General features: G+C 38.7%; 1 non-coding gene across 1 annotated transcript; it reads left to right on the top strand.

Moving 5' to 3' along the window:
* Window positions 1-12,462: 12,462 nt before the first annotated feature.
* LOC112798470 (small nucleolar RNA R71) lies at window positions 12,463-12,570 on the top strand. The gene has a single exon (XR_003200080.1). It is a non-coding gene; the product is annotated as a small nucleolar RNA R71 (small nucleolar RNA).
* Window positions 12,571-14,646: the final 2,076 nt, after the last annotated feature.

Here is a 14,646-nt window from a genome sequence, read left to right as displayed (position 1 = left end):
TTACTTGATGCGACCCGGTATACTTGCCGGTTAGATCTATGTGTTTGGAAAATTCGTTTTCCGCAAAAACACCATCAGGGATCACCTTCTTCATGGCCACAACTTCATAGAAGTGGTCTTGATGCACTCTTGAGATGAATCTCTCTATCTCCCATGACTCAGAGGTGGAAGCTTTTGCCTTCCCTTTCCTCTTTCTAGAGGTTTCTCCGGCCTTAGATGCCATAAATGGTTATGGAAAAACAAAAAGCAATGCTTTACCACACCAAACTTAGAAGGTTTGCTCGTCCTCAAGCAAAAGAAGAAAGAAGAGAGTAGAAGAAGAAGAAATAGAGGAGATGGAGGGGACTTTGTGGTTCGGCCAAGGGGGAGAAGTAGTGTTTAGGTTGTGTGAAAATGAGGGGGTGAAGATGGGTTTATATAGGGGTGGAGAGAGTGGTAGGGTTCGGTCATGTATGGGTGGGTTTGGGAGGGAAAGTGGTTTGAATTTGAATGGTAAGGTAGGTGGGGTTTTATGAAGGATGGATGTGAGTGATAAAGAGAATGGTGGGATTTGATAGGTGAGGGGTTTTTGGGGAAGAGTGGTGGACAAAATTGTGATTGCCCTCTTTGTATTTGCATGAGATTTATTTAATGGCTCTTTGGCATATGTGATCACAACTACGTTCAACTAACTAGCAACTGTACTGGGTCATCCAAGTAATACCTTACGTGAGTAAGGGTCGATCCCACAGAGATTGTTGGTATGAAGCAAGCTATGGTCACCTTGTAAATCTCAGTTAGGCAGATTAAATAGTTTATGATGAGTTTGAAAATTAATAAATAAATAGAAAATAAAAGGGAGAGAAATACTTATGTAAATTAATAGTGGGGATTTCAGATAAGTGTATGGAGATGCTGTGCTCCTCTTGAATCTCTACATTCCTATTACATTCATCCAATCCTTCTTACTCCTTTCCATGGCAAGTTGTATGTAGGGCATCACCGTTGTTAATGGCTACATCCTATCCTCTCAGTGAAAATGTTCCTATGCTCTGTCACAGCACGGCTAATCATCTGTCGGTTCTCAATCAGGTTGGAATAGAATCCCTTGATTCTTTTGCGCTTGTCATCACGCCCAGCCTTCAGGAGTTTGAAGCTCGTCACAATCATTCAATCCCAGAATCCTATTCGGAATACCATAGACAAGGTTTAGACTTTCTGGATCCTCATGAATGCCGCCATTTATCTAGCTTATACCACGAAGATTCTGTTGGGGAATCTAAGAGATATGCGCCCGGCCTAGAGTAGAACGGAAGTGGTTGTCAGTCACGTGCGTTAATAGGTGAGAATGATGATGAGTGTCACGGATCATCACATTCATCAAAGTTAAGTGTAACGTATATCTTGGAATAAGGATAGAAGAGAATTGAATAGAAAGTAATAATAATTGTATTGAAACTTGAGGTACAGCAGAGCTCCACACCCTTAATCGATGGTGTGCAGAAACTCCACTGTTGAAAACACATAAGTAAAAGGTTCAGGCATGGCCGAATGGCCAGCCCTCTCCATGATCAAGAGACCGAATAGTCAAGAGATTAAACTGTCAAAAGATGTCTAATACAATAGTAACTTATCCTATTTATACTAGACTAGCTACTAGGGTTTACATGAGTAAGTAATTGATGCATAAATCCACTTCCGGGGCCCACTTGGTGTATGCTTGGGCTGAGCTTGATCTATCCACGAGCTGAGGCTTTTCTTGGAGTTGAACTCCAAGTTATAACGTGTTTTGGGCGTTCAACTCTGGATCATGACGTGTTTCTGGCGTTTAACTCCAGACAGCAGCATGTACTTGGCGTTCAACGCCAAGTTACATTGTCAATTTCCGAATAAAGTATGGACTATTATATATTGCTGGAAAGCACTAGATGTCTACTTTCCAACGCCGTTGAGAGCGCGCCAATTGGAGTTCTGTAGCTCCAGAAAATCCATTTCGAGTGCAGGGAGGTCAGATTCCAACAGCATCAGCAGTCCTTTTGTTAGCCTTTTTCAGAGTTTTGCTCAAATCCCTCAATTTCAGCCAGAAATTACCTGAAATCACAGAAAAACACACAAACTCATAGTAAAGTCCAGAAATGTGAATTTAACATAAAAACTAATGAAAACATTTCTAAAAGTAGCTTGAACTTACTAAAAACTACCTAAAAACAATGCCAAAAAGCGTATAAATTATCCGCTCATCACAACACCAAACTTAAATTGTTGCTTGTCCCCAAGCAACCAAAAATCAATTAGGATAAAAAGATGAGAATATACTATAAATTCCAGAATATCAATGAATATATATTATAATTAGATGAGTGGGACTTGTAGCTTTTTGCTTCTGAATAGTTTTGGCATCTCACTTTTTCCTTTGCAGTTTAGAATGATTGGCTTCTCTAGGAACTTAGAATTTTGGATAGTGTTATTGACTTTCCTAGTTAAGCATGTTGATTCTTGAACACAGCTACTTATGAGTCTTGGTCGTGGCCTTAAGCATTTTGTTTTCCAGTATTACCACCGGATACATAAATGCCACAGACACATAGTTGGGTGAACCTTTTCAGATTGTGACTCAGCTTTGCTAGAGTCCCCAGTTAGAGGTGTCTAGAGCTCTTAAGCACACTCTTGCTTTGGATCACGACTTTAACCACTCAGTCTCAAGCTTTTCACTTGGACCTTCATGACACAAGCACATGGTTAGGGACAGCTTGATTTAGCCGCTTAGGCATGGATTTTATTTCCTTGGGCCCTCCTATCCATTGATGCTCAAAGCCTTGGATCCTTCTTTACCCTTGCCTTTTGGTTTTAAGGGCTATTGGCTTTTTCTGCTTGCTTTTTCTTTTTCTTTCTATTTTTTTCGCCATTTTTTTTTCGCAAGCTTCTTCTTTTTCACTACTTTTTCTTGCTTCAAGAATCAATTTCATGATTTTTCAGATCATCAATAACATTTCTCTTTGTTCATCATTCTGTCAAGAGCCAACAGTTTTAACATTCATAAACAACAATATCAAAAGACATATGCACTGTTCAAGCATTCATTCAGAAAACAAAAAGTATTGTCACCACATCAATAAAATTAAATTAAATTCAAGGATAATTTTCGAAATTTATGTACTTCTTGTTCTTTTGAATTAAAACATTTTTCATTTAAAAGAGGTGAAGGATTAATGGATTTTATTCATAGCTTTAAGACATGGTTACTACATACTAATGATCATGAAATAAAGACACAAAACATAGATAAACACAACATTAAAAACCAAAAAACAGAAAGAACTAAGAACAAGGAATGAATCCACCTTTAGTGGCGTCTTCTTCTTGAAGGACCAACAATGTCCTTAAGCTCTTCTATGTCCCTTCCTTGCCTTTGTTGCTCCTCCCTCATTTTCCTTTGATCTTCTCTTATTTCATGGAGAATGATGGAGTGCTCATGATGTTCCACCCTTAATTGTTCCACATTGTAGCTTAAATCTTCTAAGGAAGTGTTGATTTGCTCCCAATAGTTGTTGGGAGGAAAGTGCATCCCTTGAGGCATCTCAGGGATTTCTTGATGATGAGCTTCCTCATGCATCTCTTGAGAATTGTGAGGGGTCTCTCTTGCTTGCTCCTCTTGAGCTTGAAAGGGACCTCAGGGATCACCTTCTTCTTTGCCACAACATCATATAAGTGGTCTTGATGGCTCTTGGAGATGAATCTTTCCATCTCCCATGACTCGGAGGTGGAAGCTTTTGTCTTCCCTTTTCCTTTTCTAGAGGATTCTCCGGCCTTAGGTGCCATTGATGGTAGTGGAAAACAAAAAAGATTGTGCTTTGACCACACCAAACTTAAAATATTGCTCGTCCTCGAGCAAGAGAAGAAGAAGAAGAAGAAGATAATATGGTAGAGAGGGAGAGATGTAGGTTCGGCCTAGGTGAAGAAGAAGGGATTTTGTTGTGTGAAAATGAAGTAGAATGGAAGGGTATATATAGGGAAAAGGGGGGAGTGTTTGTTCGGCCATTTAGGGTGGGAATGGGTGGGAAAATGGTTCTGAATTTTGGAAGGTAGGTGGGGTTTATGGGGAAGAGTGGATGGATTTGAGTGGTGAAGGGGGTGATTGGGAAGAGGAATTGAGGTGATTGGTGAAGAGTGTTGGGAAGTGTGACATGGGGAATACAAATCACAAAAATAGGATTAGGAGGTAAGGTGGGAATATAGTAGGTGGGGATCCTGTGGGGACCACAGATCCTGAGGTGATCCTGTGGGGTCCACAGATCCTGAGGTGTCAAGGAATTCCATCCCTGCACCAAATAGGCATGTAAAATGCCTTTGCACACTATTCTGGCGTTTAAACACCCATTGGTGCACGTTCTGGGCGTTCAACGCCCATGTAAAGCATGTTTCTGGCGTTGAACGCCAGTTTCATGCTTGTTACTGGCGTTCAGCGCCACCTTTTCTTCTCTAGGCACATTCTTAGCGTTCAGCGCCAGAATGTTGCTTGTTTCTGGCATTCAGCGCCAGAATGATGCTTTGTTCTAGCGTTGAACGCCGGCCAGATGCATCTTACTGGCGTTGAACGCCAGCCTGTGCTTCCTCCAGGGTGTGATTTTTTTCTTCTGCTGTTTTTGATTCTGTTCTTAATTTTTATGATTTTTTCGTGACTCCTCATGATCATGTACCTAATAAAACATAAAATAACAATAAAATAATATAAAATAAAAATTAGATAAAATTGGGTTGCCTCCCAACAAGCGCTTCTTTAATGTCAATAGCTTGACAGTGGCTCTCATGGAGCCACAAAGGTGATCAGGTCAATGTTGTATAGTCCCAACACCAAACTTAGAGTTTAGATATGGGATCTGAACACCAAACTTAGAGTTTGGTTGTGGCCTCACAAAACCAAACTTAGAGTTTGACTGTGGGGGCTCTTCTTGACTCTGAACTGAGAGAAGCTCTTCATGCTTACTCTCTTTTGTCACAGAGGGATGGCCTTGTGCCTTAAACACAAGGTAGTCCCCATTCAATTGAAGGACTAATTCACTTCTGTTGACATCTATCACAGCTTCTGCTGTGGCTAAGAAAGGTCTTCCAAGGATGATGCATTCATCCTCTTCCTTCCTAGTGTCTAAGATTATGAAATCAACAGGGATGTAAAGGCCTTCAACCTTAACTAAAACGTCCTCCACTATTCCATAAGTTTGTCTCAATGATTTGTCTGCCAATTGTAATGAGAACAAGGCAGGTTGTACCTCAATGATCCCCAACTTCTCCATTACAGAGAGTGGCATAAGATTTATCCCTGACCCTAGATCACATAGAGCCTTTTCAAAGGTCATGGTGCCTATGGTACAAGGTATTAAGAACTTGCCAGGATCTTGTTTCTTTTGAGGTAGAGTTTTCTGAATCCAGGTATCTAGTTCATTAATGAGCAAGGAAGGTTCACTTTCCCAAGTCTCATTATCAAACAACTTGACATTCAGCTTCATGATAGCTCCTAAATATTGAGCAACATGCTCTCCAGTCACATCTTCATCCTCTTCAGAGGAAGAATAGTCTTCAGAGCTCATGAATGGCAGAAGGAGATTTAATGGAATCTCTATGGTCTCTGTATGAGCCTCAGATTCCTTTGGATCCTTAATAGGAAACTCCTTCTTGCTTGAAGGACGTCCCAGGAGGTCTTCCTCACTAGGATTTTCGTCCTCCTCCTCCCTTATACATTCGGCCACATTGATCACATCAATGGCCTTGCACTCTCCTTTTGGATTCTCTTCTGTTTTGCTTGGGAGAATACTGGGAGGAGTTTCAATGACTTTCTTACTCAGCTGGCCCACTTGTGCCTCCAGATTTCTGATGGAGGATCTTCTTTCATTCATGAAACTGAAAGTGGCCTTTGACAGATCAGAGACTAGATTGGCTAAGTTAGAAGTATTTTGTTCAGAATTCTCTGTCTGTTGCTGAGAAGATGATGGATATGGCTTGCTATTGCTCAGCCTAATACGTCCACCATTGTTAAAGCCTTGTTGAGGCTTTTGTTGATCCTTCCATGAGAAATTTGGATGATTTCTCCATGATGAGTTATAGGTGTTTCCATAAGGTTCACCCATGTAATTAACCTTTGCCATGGCAGGGTTCTCAGGATCATAAGCTTCTTCAGAAGCTGCCTCTTTAGTACTGTTGGATGCATGTTGCCATCCATTCAGACTTTGAGAGATCATGTTGACTTGCTGAGTCAACACTTTGTTCTGAGCCAATATGGCATTCAGAGTATCAATTTCAAGAACTCCTTTCTTCTGAGGCATCCCATTATTCACGAAATTCCTCTCAGAAGTGTACATGAATTGGTTGTTTGCAACCATGTCAATGAGTTCTTGAGCCTCTTTAGGCGTTTTCTTTAGGTGAATAGATCCACCTGCAGAATGGTCCAATGACATTTTCGAAAATTCAGATAGACCATAATAGAATATATCTAATATGGTCCATTCTGAAAACATGTCAGATGGACATCTTTTGGTCAGCTGCTTGTATCTTTCCCAAGCTTCATAGAGGGATTCACCATCTTTTTGCTTGAAGGTTTGAACATCCACTCTTAGCTTGCTCAGCTTTTGAGGAGGAAAGAATTTATCCAAGAAGGCAATGACCAGCTTATCCCAGGAGTCTAGGCTATCCTTAGGTTGTGAATCCAACCATATTCTAGCTTTGTCTCTTACAGCAAAAGGGAAAAGCATGAGTCTGTAGACTTCAGGATCAACTCCATTCGTCTTTACAGTCTCACAGATCTGCAAGAACTCAGTTAAAAATTGATAAGGATCTTCAGATGGAAGTCCATAAAACTTGCAGTTTTGTTGCATTAAGGGAACTAACTGAGGTTTCAGCTCAAAGTTATTGGCTCCAATGGCAGGAATGGAGATGCTTCTTCCATCAAACTTGGACGTTGGCTTTGTGAAGTCACCAAGCATTCTTCTTGCATTATTATTATTTTCAGCTGCCATCTCCTTCTCTTGTTCTAATATTTCTGAAAGGTTACCTTTAGATTGTTGTAACTTAGCTTCTCTTAATTTTCTCTTCAGAGTCCTTTCAGGTTCTGGATTAATTTCAACAAGAGTGCCTTTATCCTTGTTCCTGCTCATATGAAAGAGAGAAGAAAACAAGAAAAGAAAGAGGAATCCTCTATGTCACAGTATAAAGATTCCTTGATGTTAGTAAAAAAAGAAAAGAAAGAAGAAAGTAGAAGAGGGGATTCGGATATTAGGTGAATAGAGGTGAAGAGAAGTGTTAGTAATTAAATAATTAAATAGAAAAAGAATAGAGAGGGAGAATTTCGAAAACAATTTTGAAAAAGAGGTTAGTAATTTTCGAAAATTGAAGATAAGATAAGATTAAAATTAAAATTTAAAACAATTAATTAAAAAGAAATTTTGAAAAAGGGATGAGATATTTTCGAAAATTAGAGAGGGAAAAGTAGTTAGGTGGTTTTGAAAAAGATAAGAAACAAACAAAAAGTTAGTTCGTTGATTGAAAAAGATATTAAAATCAAATTTGAAAAAGATAAGAAGATAAGAAGTTAGATAAGATATTTTGAAATCAAATTTTGAAAAAGATAAAATTTTTGAAAAAGATAAGATAAAAGATAAAATATTTGTTGAAAAAGATTTAATTTTTAAAATGACTTAACTAACAAGAAACTACAAGATAAGATTCTAGAACTTAAAGATTGAACCTTTCTTAACAAGAAGATAACAAACTTCAAATTTTTGAACCAATCAAATTAATTGTTAGCTAATTTTCGAAAATTAGATGTAAAGATAAGAAAAATATTTTGAAAATATTTTGAAAAAGATTTTTGGAATTTTCAAAAAATAGAAAAAATGAAAAAGATATGATTTTTGAAAAAAGATTTTGAAAAGATAAGATTTTTAAAATTGAAAATTTGACTTGACTTGTAAGAAACAACTAATTTTGAAAATTTTTGACTAAGTCAACTCAAATTTTCGAAAATTATGAGAAAAATAAGGAAAAGATATTTTTTTTGATTTTTGAAATTTTAAAGATGAGAGAGAAAAACATAAAAATGACCCAAAATATGAAAATTTTGGATCAAACACATAATGCATGCAAGAACACTATGAATGTCAAGATGAACACCAAGAACACTTTGAAGATCATGATGAACATCAAGAACATATTTTTGAAAATTTTTTGATGCAAAGAAAACATGCAAGACACCAAACTTAGAAATCTTTAATGCAGGGAAAATATGAATGCAAAAGTGCACATGAAAAACAACAAACAACACAAAACAAGAAACCATCAAGATCAAACAAAAAGACTTGTCAAGAACAACTTGAAGATCAAGAAGAACACTATGAATGCATGAGATTTTCGAAAAAAATGCAAGAAAAATTTTAACAGCATGCAATTGACACCAAACTTAAAAATTAACACAAGACTCAAACAAGAAACACAAAATATTTTTGATTTTTATAATTTTATGATTTTTTATATTTTTATTTTATTTTTTCGAAAATATTCTTTTAGAAAAACGAAAATAAAAGAAAAATTTTGAAAACTTTTTGAAAGGAAAATAAAAAGAAAATTACCTAATCTGAGCAACAAGATGAACCGTCAGTTGTCCATACTCGAACAATCCCCGGCAACGGCGCCAAAAACTTGGTGGACGAAATTGTGATTGCCCTCTTTGTATTTGCATGAGATATATTGTGATCACAACTACGTTCAACTAACCAGCAAGTGTACTGGGTCATCCAAGTAATACCTTACGTGAGTAAGGGTCGATCCCATAGAGATTGTTGGTATGAAGCAAGCTATGGTCACCTTGTAAATCTCAGTTAGGCAGATTAAATAGTTTATGATGAGTTCGAAAATTGATAAATAAATAGAAAATAAAAGGGATAGAAATACTTATGTAAATTAATAGTGGGGATTTCAGATAAGTGTATGGAGATGCTGTGCTCCTCTTGAATCTCTACTTTCCTTTTACATTCATCCAATCCTTCTTACTCCTTTCCATGGCAAGCTGTATGTAGGGCATCACCGTTGTCAATGGCTACATCCCATCTTCTCAGTGAAAACGTTCCTATGCTCTGTCACAGCACGGCTAATCATCTATCGGTTCTCAATCAGGTTGGAATAGAATCCCTTGATTCTTTTGCGCTTGTCATCACGCCCAGCCTTCAGGAGTTTGAGCTCGTCACAGTCATTCAATCCCAGAATCCTACTCGAAATACCATAGACAAGGTTTAGACTTTCCGGATCCTCATGAATGCTGCCATTTATCTAGCTTATACCACGAAGATTCTGTTGGGGAATCTAAGAGATATGCGCCCGGCCTAGAGTAGAACGGAAGTGGTTGTCAGTCACGTGCGTTCATAGGTGAGAATGATGATGAGTGTCACGGATCATCACATTCATCAAAGTTAAGTGTAACGTATATCTTTCAATAAGGATAGAAGAGAATTGAATAGAAAGTAATAATAATTGTATTGAAACTTGAGGTACAGCAGAGCTCCACACCCTTAATCGATGGTGTGCAGAAACTCCACTGTTGAAAACACATAAGTAAAAGGTTCAGGCATGGCCGAATGGCCAGCCCTCTCCATGATCAAGAGACCGAATATTCAAGAGATTAAACTGTCAAAAGATGTCTAATACAATAGTAACTTATCCTATTTATACTAGACTAGCTACTAGGGTTTACATGAGTAAGTAATTGATGCATAAATCTACTTCCGGGGCCCACTTGGTGTATGCTTGGGCTGAGCTTGATCTATCCACGAGCTGAGGCTTTTCTTGGAGTTGAACTCCAAGTTATAACGTGTTTTGGGCGTTCAACTCCGGATCATGACGTGTTTCTCGCGTTTAACTCTAGACAGCAGCATGTACTTGGCATTCAATGCCAAGTTACGTTGTCAATTTCTGAATAAAGTATGGACTATTATATATTGCTGGAAAGCTCTGGATGTCTACTTTCCAACGCCATTGAGAGCGCGCCAATTGAAGTTCTGTAGCTCCAGAAAATCCATTTTCGAGTGCAGGGAGGTCAGATTCCAACAGCATCAGCAGTCCTTTTGTCAGCCTTTTTCAGAGTTTTGCTCAAATCCCTCAATTTCAGCCAGAAATTACCTGAAATCATAGAAAAACACACAAACTCATAGTAAAGTCCAGAAATGTGAATTTAACATAAAAACTAATGAAAACATCCCTAAAAGTAGCTTGAACTTACTAAAAACTACCTAAAAACAATGCCAAAAAGCGTATAAATTATCCGCTCATCAAAGAGGTATTGAGGTGATTGGTGAATGGGTGAAGAAGAGAGAGAGTGGTGGGGTAGGTGGGGATCCTGTGAGGTCCACAAATTCTGAGGTGTCAAGGATAGCTCATCCCTGCACCAAGTTGTGAGCAAAAATGCTCCTTCTGCCAATCCTGATGTTAAACGTCGGGCTGGTGCCCATTTCTGGCGTTTAACGCCAGCTTGGTGCCCATTCTTGGCGTTAAACGCCATTCTGGTGCCCCTTTCTGGCGTTAAATGCCCAGAATGGTGCCAGACTGGGCGTTAAACGCCCATTTGCTACCCTTACTGGCATTTAAATGCCAGTAAGTTTTTCCTTCAGGGTGTGCTGTTTTTCTTTCTGTTTTTTATTTTGTTTTTTCTTTTTCAATTGATTTTGTGACTTCACATGATCATCAACCTATAGAAAACATAAAATAACAATGGAAAATAGATAAATATAACATTGGGTTGCCTCCCAACAAGCGCTTCTTTAATGTCAGTAGCTTGACAGTGGGCTCTCATGGAGCCTCACAGATGTTCAGAGCAATGTTGGAACCTCCCAACACCAAACTTTAGAGTTTGAATGTGGGGTTTCAACACCAAACCTAGAAGTTGGTTGTGGCCTCCCAACACCAAACTTAGAGTTTGACTGTGGGGGCTCTGTTTGACTCTGTTTTGAGGGAAACTCTTCATGCTTCCTCTCCATGGTTACAGAGGGGTATCCTTGAGCCTTAAACACAAAGGATTCTTCATTCACTTGAATGATCAATTCTCCTCTGTCAACATCAATCACAGCCTTTGCTGTGGCTAGGAAGGGTCTGCCAAGGATGATGGATTCATCCATGCACTTTCCAGTCTCTAGGACTATGAAATCAGTAGGGATGTAATGGTCTTCAACCTTTACCAGAACATCCTCTACAAGTCCATAAGCTTGTTTTCTTGAATTGTCTACCATCTCTAGTGAGATTCTTGCAGCTTGTACCTAAAAGATCCCTAGCTTCTCTATTACAGAGAGAGGCATAAGGTTTATGCTTGACCCTAGGTCACACAAAGCCTTCTCAAAGGTCCTGTCTCTTTTGAGGTAATCTCTGCCTAGTCAAGTCATCCAGTTCTTTGGTGAGCAAAGGGGGTTCATCCTCCCAAGTCTCATTACCAAATAACTTTTCATTTAGCTTCGTGATTGCTCCAAGGTACTTAGCAACTTGCTCTTCAGTGGCATCTTCGTCCTCTTCAGAGGAAGAATACTCATCAGAGCTCATGAATGGCAGAAGTAAATCCAATGGAATCTCTATGGTCTCAGTGTGAGCCTCAGATTCCCATGGTTCTTCATTAGGGAACTCATTGGAGGCCAGTGGATGTCCATTGAGGTCTTCCTCAGTGGCGCTCACTGCCTTTTTCTCCTCTCCAAATTCGGCCATGTTGATGGCCTTACACTCTCCTTTTGGATTCTTTTCTGTATTGCTTGGAAGAGTACTAGGAGGGAGTTCAGTAACTTTCTTACTCAGCTGACCCACTTGTGCCTCTAAGTTTCTAATGGAGGACCTTGTTTCAGTCATGAAACTTTGAGTGGTTTTGATTAGATTAGAGATCATGGTTGCTAAGTCATAGTGGCTCTGCTTAGAATTCTCTGTCTGTTACTGAGAAGATGATGGAAAAGGCTTGCCATTGCCAAACCTGTTTCTTCCACCATTATTGTTGTTGAAACCTTGTTGAGGTATCTTTTTATCCTTCCATGAGAGATTTGGATGATTTCTCCATGAAGGATTATAGGTGTTTCCATAGGGTTCTCCCATGTAATTCACCTCTTCCATTGAAGGGTTCTCAGGATCATAAACTTCTTCTTCAGATGCAGCGTCCTTAGTACTGCCTGGTGCAGCTTGCATTCCAGACAGACTTTGAGAAATCATATTGACTTGCTGAGTGAATATTTTGTTCTGAGCCAATATGGCATTCAGAGTATCAATCTCAAGAACTCCTTTCTTCTGATTCGTTCCATTGTTCACAGGATTCCTTTCAGAAGTGTACATGAATTGGTTATTTGCAACCATTTCAATGAGTTCTTGAGCTTCTGCAGGCGTCTTCTTCAGATGAAGAGATCTTCCAGCAGAGCTATCCAATGACATCTTGGACAGTTCAGACAGACCATCATAGAAGATACCTATGATGCTCCATTCAGAAAGCATGTCAGAAGGACACTTTCTGATCAATTGTTTGTATCTTTCCCAAGCTTCATAGAGGGATTCACCTTCCTTCTGTCTGAAGGTTTGGACTTCCACTCTAAGCTTACTCAATTTTTGAGGTGGAAAGAACTTTGCCAAGAAGGCATTGACTAGCTTTTCCCAAGAGTTCAGGCTTTCTTTAGGTTGTGAGTCCAACCATATCCTAGCTCTGTCTCTTACAGCAAAAGGGAATAGCATAAGTCTGTAGACCTCAGGGTCAACCCCATTAGTCTTGACAGTGTCACAGATTTGCAAGAATTCAGCTAAAAACTGATGAGGATCTTCCAATGGAACTCCATGGAACTTGCAATTCTGTTGCATTAGAGAAACTAATTGAGGCTTAAGCTCAAAGTTGTTTGCTCCAATGGGAGGGATTGATAAACCACTATTTTATGGTTTATATTGTGTTTAATTGTGTGGTTTTATCATGATCCTTACCCACTTGTCCATCAAAATAGCGTGCATTTAGATTTCCTTCCTGAATTCATTACATGTTTGAAAATTTCTATCTAAAGGCTTTAATTATATACTTTTAATTCTCCTTTATCCCATTCGATGCCGTGATCTGTGTGTTGAGTGTTTCAGACTATATAGGGCATGAATGAGTTAGAGATTGGAAAGGAAGCTAGCGAAAAATGGAAGGAACACAATAATTTGAGGAGATAACCAGCGAGAAGTGACGCGGTCGCATGGCTCACGCGACTGCGCGAAGGAGAGCAAATCGCAGTGACGCGGCCACACGGATTGGAAAAGCTCAAGCGACGCGGTAGCGTGGACGATGCGAACGCGTGGCATGGAAAAGCGCGAGTGACGTGTCCACATGGGTGATGCGATCGCGTGACATGTGCGATCTGCATAATTTGCAGAATTTGTTGGGGGCAATGTTGGACCCTATTTCGACCCAGTTTTTGGCCTAGAACAGCAGACTAGAGCCAGAGAATATGCAGAAACAAATACAACATTCTTTTCACACAGTGGAGAGTTTTTAGATCTAGTTTTTACTCCTCCTCTAGGTTTTTCTCTCTAGGTTTTAGAATTTTAATTTTCAATTTTGATCTTAGTATTGGAACACTGAGAAGAGTTATTTCCACATCAAGACTTCGTCATTCTAGTTCGTTCTTTTAACTTGGTTTTATTCTTCCATGTTCTTTGCTTTGTTCAATTTTGTCATTTAAATATTTTTATGATTATTTAATACGAGAATTATTCCTTTTATTTTAATCCATTTTACATTCCAAATAATCATGTCTTCTTTTAATTCCTTTTCATATGTTATGGATTTGTTATTTACAATGAGCGAGTAGTTCCCCTCACTTGATGGGGAGTTGATTGAAAGGAACTCTTGAGTTGGAAGGATTGAAAGAGAATTTGTAATTGGGATAATTTTTGGATTGCTCTCTAGTCACTAATACCAACTCATTTTTATTAATTGAATTGCAACTTGTGAACAGACATGGCATTCCAATTTGTTTGACTTTCCCTTACTTAGTAAAGGATAATTAAACAAACCAATCTTTAATTATCAATTACTCTGAGAGAATTCCAACAACATTAGAGATTTTAACTGATCAACTCCCAGTCAAGGCTTTTTATTTACATTATTCAATTCTATTAACTTTAAATTTTCCTGTTACTCAATTCACTTCTTTGAAAACCTCTGGTTAATAAAATAGCACACTTTCTGTAACTCGTTGGGAGACGACCTGGGATTCATACTCCCAGTAATTTTTAATTTAAATTTTCTGTGACACATTTTAAATTGATAGGCATATTTTTAGTGAGTTAAGAACTATACTTACAACGTAACCATTTTAATAATTTTTAATTCACCAACTTCTGTGTTCCATCAATTTTTGGCGCTGTTGCCGGGGAGTTGCAATAGAGTGCTAAAGTTATTAATTAGAATTTATTTATTTGCATTTTATTTTGTTGCTGTTAATATGAGCTGCGTATTTCTTTCGTCAAATGACGCGTTCTCTACCTGACCCTAATTTGCCAATATTCGATCCTGAAATTGAAAGGACTATTTCACGAATAAGGCGAGTTAAGTGTCAGTTAGTCCTCTCTGAGGACGAATCTGAAACGTCAGTTGAGGAAGGAACCAGCCCCCGTCCTACTAATCCGGTTGTTTTACGTGCAGAA

This window comes from Arachis hypogaea, chromosome 4 (genome assembly GCF_003086295.3).
Source record: "Arachis hypogaea cultivar Tifrunner chromosome 4, arahy.Tifrunner.gnm2.J5K5, whole genome shotgun sequence".
Classification (NCBI taxonomy): Eukaryota; Viridiplantae; Streptophyta; class Magnoliopsida; order Fabales; family Fabaceae; genus Arachis; species Arachis hypogaea.
This window is presented reverse-complemented; position numbering and strand designations above follow the sequence as displayed.